This window comes from Chrysochloris asiatica, unplaced genomic scaffold (genome assembly GCF_000296735.1).
Source record: "Chrysochloris asiatica unplaced genomic scaffold, ChrAsi1.0 scaffold00018, whole genome shotgun sequence".
Lineage (NCBI taxonomy): Eukaryota > Metazoa > Chordata > Mammalia > Afrosoricida > Chrysochloridae > Chrysochloris > Chrysochloris asiatica.
This window is the reverse complement of record NW_006408536.1, coordinates 28,388,975-28,394,701: the sequence shown is the minus strand read 5'-3', so window position 1 is coordinate 28,394,701 and position 5,727 is coordinate 28,388,975.

Here is a 5,727-nt window from a genome sequence, read left to right as displayed (position 1 = left end):
CATACACATACAGAGTTTCCAATACTAAAACAGCCTACATTCCTGGGGTCCATTTGCTACAACTGATGAACCTATATTGATACATTTGTATAACTGAAGTCCATACTCGACATTGGGTTTTTCTCTTTGCACTGTAAAGTTCTGTGGGTTGTGACAAATGCATAATGCCATGTATCCGCTGAAGACAGTCTTATAAAGAATGAAAAATGTCCTGAACTCCACCTATTCGGCCCTCCCTACCCCTGGCAACCGCCGATCTTTCTGCTGGCTCTATAATTTTTGTCTTTTCCAGAAAGTCACACAGTTGGACTCATACAGTATAAAGCCTTTCCACACTGGTTTAATTCATTTGCTGTCAACTTTGCAGTCCAGTGCTTATCCTATGGCGCCACACCAGGACTCCTTTAATTCATTTGTTGTTGTTGTTGTTAAGTGCCATCAAGTCGGTTCCCACCCATAGCAATCCAGTTTCGGATTTCCAGGGAGTGGCTGGTGAGCTTGAATTTGTGACCTTGCAGTTCAAATCGACTTTGCACTCCAGCGCATTAATCCACAACTCCACACCAAGACTCTTTAATATGCATTTATGGTTCCTCTGTGTACTGGTGGCACAGTGGTTAAGCACTCTGCTCTTAACAGAAAGTCAGTGGTTTGAATCCACTAACTGCTCCCTAGGAGCAAGATGTGGCAATCTGCTTCCATAGACCTTACAGACTTGGAAACCCTAAAAAGGTTAAAAGGTTGCTATGAGTTGAAATGGAGTCCTGATGTGGTGCTGTAGGATAAGCGTTGTACTGCTAACCACCACAACCACTACTTGGAAACCCTATACGGGGTCATATGAGTCGGAAGTGACTTGATGGCACTTACCAAAAACGGCATGACTTGGAATAGACTTGATACTAATGGATTTGGTTTTAATGGGTTTGTCGTAGCAGCTCATTGTTTAATTTACAATGGTTGTGAGGTTGGTGCAGAACCAGGCAGTATTTTCTTCCCTTGTGCAAAGGTTCACTATGAGTGAGCCCACTTGAAGGTACCTAACAACCAAAGCCTAGGATGCCAAGCATGTTTTCATATTCTTCTTTGCCTTTTGGACATCTTCTTTGGTGAGGTATCTGTTTGGATCTTTTGCCCATTTTTTAAATTGAGTTGCTCATTTTCTGACTACTGAGTCTTAAAGACTTTTTTGCCTACTTTGGATGCAAGTCCTTGGTCAGATAAGGGTTTTAGAAATATTTTTACTGAGTCTGTCTGTGGCTTGTCTTTTCATTCTCTGAATGGTGTCTTTCCCAGGCAGAAATTTACAATGTAACAAAGTACAATGTATCTATTTTCTTTTCCTTAATGGATTGTGTTTTGGTGCTGTATCTGAAATCTGACCACCTGTGATACATTAGGGTTTATCGACTGAGCCAGGATTCCCAGGGGTTTGTCAGTTAAGATGTCGTCATTACCTCCATGATGGGATCTAATATGATGTAATGTGCTTTGAGGTCATCAGCCCTGATCTGATGTCATCCTCCTGTGTTGTAAATTCTCACTTCTATGATGGTAATGAGACCATACTTACTTTATAGCATTTGGTTGTACCTTGAGTCAATCTCTTTTGAGATATAAAGAGATTAAACAAGTAAGCAGAACTCATAGGGACCAACTAACTACCCTCAAGAAAGAAGAGCTGGAAGTGGAGTATGACCTTTGAACCTGGAGTTGCGAAGCTCCAAATCCAGAGGGAAAAGAGAGACAAGGACCTCTCCCCAAGCCATCCCCGAGAGCCAGCACACTGAATTTGGACTTCTAATTATGTGAACTGTGAGACACTACATTTATGTTTGCTAAAACGGATCCACTTGCATATTTCTGTTATAGGAGCTGTAGATAGCTAAGACAATACCACCCAGCACAATGCCAGCAAGATTTTCTCATATGCTGCTTTCTAGAACTTCCATAGTCTTGCAGTTTGCATTTTGGTTTACATTATTTTTCGGGAAGATATAAATCTGCCTCTAGATTCCCTTTTTGAGGTATGGCTGTAGTTGTCCCAAGACCATTTGTTACAAAGACTGTCCTGCTTCCATTGAATTGCCTTTGTTCATCAAAGATCAATTGACTGTAATTGTGTGGATCCCTGTTGTTGTTAGTTGAAATGTAATCAGTCAGTCTCCCACTCATAGAGACCCCCACACATAAGAGAAGGAAACAATATCCAATCCTGTGTCATCTCCATGATTACTTATGAATCGAACTGAATAGCCAGGCCTTTCTTCCTACTCTGTTCTAGATGGCAAGCATCACAACACACAAGCCTCTACGGACAGACAGTGGCAGAACATTAGGTAAATTGGCTGAAAGTTGAAGCCCTGGTCTCCAATGTGAAAGGCGAGATTATACAGCTGAATTCCCACTGCCGCTGTATGTGGGGCCCTACCAGCTGTCCCACGGGAAAAAGATGAGACGTTCTGCTCCGGTAAAGATTTATAGCCTTGGAAACCCTCTGTACAGGGTCGTTATGAGTCGGAACCGACTCCACGGCACACAGCCACTCTCTTTGAGAAGTCCTGGTGTGGCGCTGTGAGCTAATGAGTCAGACTGTAAAGTCGTTTAAAATGCAATGTCGGTAGTTCAAGCTCACCAGCTGCTCCTTGGAAACCCTATACAGGGTCACTATGGGTTGGAATTGATGGCACTTAGCCACAACAAATGTCTTTGAGGAGTCCTGATGTGGTGCTGTGGGTCGCTATGGGTCGGAATCAACTTAAAGGTACTTAACAACAACAACAACTGTCTTTGAATCTAAAGAATTGGAACTGATAAGGGGAATGCTAATGTTATTTGTTATGTGCAGATATTTGTATCCCCTCTACTGGCAATCAGTTGTTACTGTTGTAAGTGCTGTCTAGTTGGTTCCCATTCAGAGTTTCCTAGGAGTGGCTGGTGGGTTAGAACTGCCTGTAACTGAAGACAAATGACTGGAGTCTGTGATTGCACAGTGGCCCCCATGAAAATCATTGCTACCTGCCCCCCATGGTGGTGTTGTTGTTAAGTGTCTTCCACTTGGTTCTGAATCATAGCCAACCTGTATAGGGTTTCCAAGTAGCATCTGGTTGAGTTTGAATTATCCATCTTGTGGTTCAAAGCAACCTTGCGGTCCAGTGTTCTAGCCCACAGCGCCACACCAGGACTCACCTCCATAGTGTACTTGACGCTTATCAGAACGCAACCAGCTCCTTTTGTGTGCTCCATTATTTCCTTTTCTTCTTCTCCACCATGTTACAAAAGTGCACATTTGAAAAATCTACAAAATAGATGAAATAAAAGTCTAACTGACCACCTACTTACTACCTACATCCTATCTTACAATGTCCCCTGGGGCTCCTGTGAGTCAGTGAGAGGTTCCACGTTTTGCTTAACCTCTGGATTCTAGAAGAACATTCAAATTATTGGGTCATTAGCAAAGTGCTGGAGCCTCTGGATGGTGCAAATTGTTAGTGCTCCACCTAGAGGCACCTCGGAGGAAAGGTCTGGCCACTTCTTTCAGAAAGGCCACAACTCCATGGAACAGTTCTGCTCTGTATAGGAGAGACAACTAAAGCAATAGTAAACCGCCATGGGGGTGGGGCGTGGGTATTATAAACCTGGCCAGACTTGATCCTTGTTTGCAGTGCTCTGTTGTTATGTGCTGTCGAGTGGGTTCCATTCATAGCAATCATGAATAGGGTTTCCTATGAGCAGTTGGTGGGTTTGAACTGCTGTCCTTGAGGTTAGCAGTATAGTGCTTGTTTTATAGCGCCACACCAAGACTTTGGAAACCTTGTGGGGTAGTTCTACTCAGTCTTAGAGCGTCGCTGTGAGTCAGAATCATCTCCATGGCGGTGGGTTTGGGGCCTATTAAATGATTGGCATCTGCAAAGTAATCTGAGGCCTTCTATCAAATTCAGTTTGAAATTTTCAGGCAGCTAACGCCAAACAGGGCCCGCGAGCTAGTGGGCGGTTTAGGATGCGCGGCTACTCCAAAGTGTGCGGTAGTCGAGGGCCGAGGCCGGGTAAAGCCGAGAGCTGTAATGATGTCAACTTGTTATTTACTTTCCAAATCTGAATGACTGAGCAAGGCGAAAGGAGAATCAATCAAGCACAATGTGACCCTACAGGCGGAAAAAACGCAGCGCTCCCACCAGCGGCGGTGGGGGCAGGGAAGCACGTGTAAGCAGGCCCGAGTTGCATCACGATCTAGCTCGCCTGGGTTTTCGGTTGCACCCTTGGCTTTTCGATTGCATGCAATCCCTCAGCCTCCGCCTGTACAAGCCCCGGGAGCCCGGAGCCGCGCCTGGCTGGCTTCAGGGAAGGCCCCCCCCCCCAGGCTCTTCTGGGGGGCCTCGAATGGCCACTGATACAGTATCAGCCCCGGCCCATTCTGCTGATTCACAATTAAGGAGACTGTGTAAGTGTGGACTTTTTCTTGATGTGCTCTGATAATGGTGTGGTCGCCGTTTTACATCACGGAATTTACAGTGGGATTTGCAGGTCCGCCTTTGGGATGCAGGGCCAGCCCCTTCAAAACTCACCCCCTCCTTTCCCCCCCTGCTCCCCACACCCAGAACAACAAATGGTCTAGTGTTCCCGAGGACTCAGTGTGGCCACGGTTTAAATTGCTGAGTGTACTAGGCTCGGAGCACGAAGCCCACCACATACCAAAGGAGGGGCAAACCGACTTCAAAAACGTCCAACGGGGCAGACACCAAATGTGTGTGTGTGTGGGTAACTGAATGAAACCCGTGAGCCTCACCAGTGTGGCGGGGGAAAGCGCGCTGGGCACCGGTGCAGCAGGGCTGGGCCAGAGAAGCCATTACAACATCCAACACTTTGCAGATGCCCGAGGTCTGGAGTCTGTGATGGGGTGTGTGTGGGGGGGTCAGACCCGGGTTCCCCGCCCCCACCCACCTCCTGTGTCCATTTCTCCCAAAGCATTCTTGGCTCAGTCCCCGAGGTGTTTTGTAAGGTCGAGCCCCTTTTTGGGGAGGGGGTCAGACACGAGTGGGGTGCCCAGTAATGCGCCTGTTTTGAGGCAGGCGCCCCCCCCCCCCCCCCGGGCAGGTTGCAGGGTGTTCTCCTGGGATTGCTGAGCGTCTTCTCGAGAGAGGTGGGGGAAGGGAGCCCTCCAGCTGTGGCCTGGGCTCCTCTTCCCCCCTCTGGGGCAAAGGGACAGGTTGAGTTGGGGACTGGGTGGCGGTAGACTTGGGCTCCCTTCCCCCCGCCACGGGGGCCACGAGGAAGGGACAGGGTTTGGGGCGATGAAGGAGACCCGACTTTTCCTCTCCACCCAGACTGTGGGTGTAGGGTGTGTGGGGGAAGGGCCGTGCTGGGACTCGGGTCCCATGCACCGTGGGGGAGGGTCCTTGTGGACGCGGGTCCCTTGCACCGTGAGGGAAGGGCTTGGTAGACGCGGGTCCCCTGCACCGTGGGGGTAGGGCCGTGTGGAAACGGGTCCCCTGCATCGTGGGGGAAGGGCTGTGTAAGGACACGACCATAGGGGAGGAGCCGTGTTGGGTCCGGGTCCTTCCCAGAGGCCTTGGGGGAGGGGCCGCATTGGAGAAGGGGGGCGCCCTGCCGTGGGGGAGGGGCTGGAGCCCCCCCCTCCCGCGCCATGGGGGAGGGGCAGGTCCGATCGGGGCTTGGGAACCCCCCGGCGGCTGGGCGCTGGCGGCGGTGGGCGCGCTCGGGCCTCCG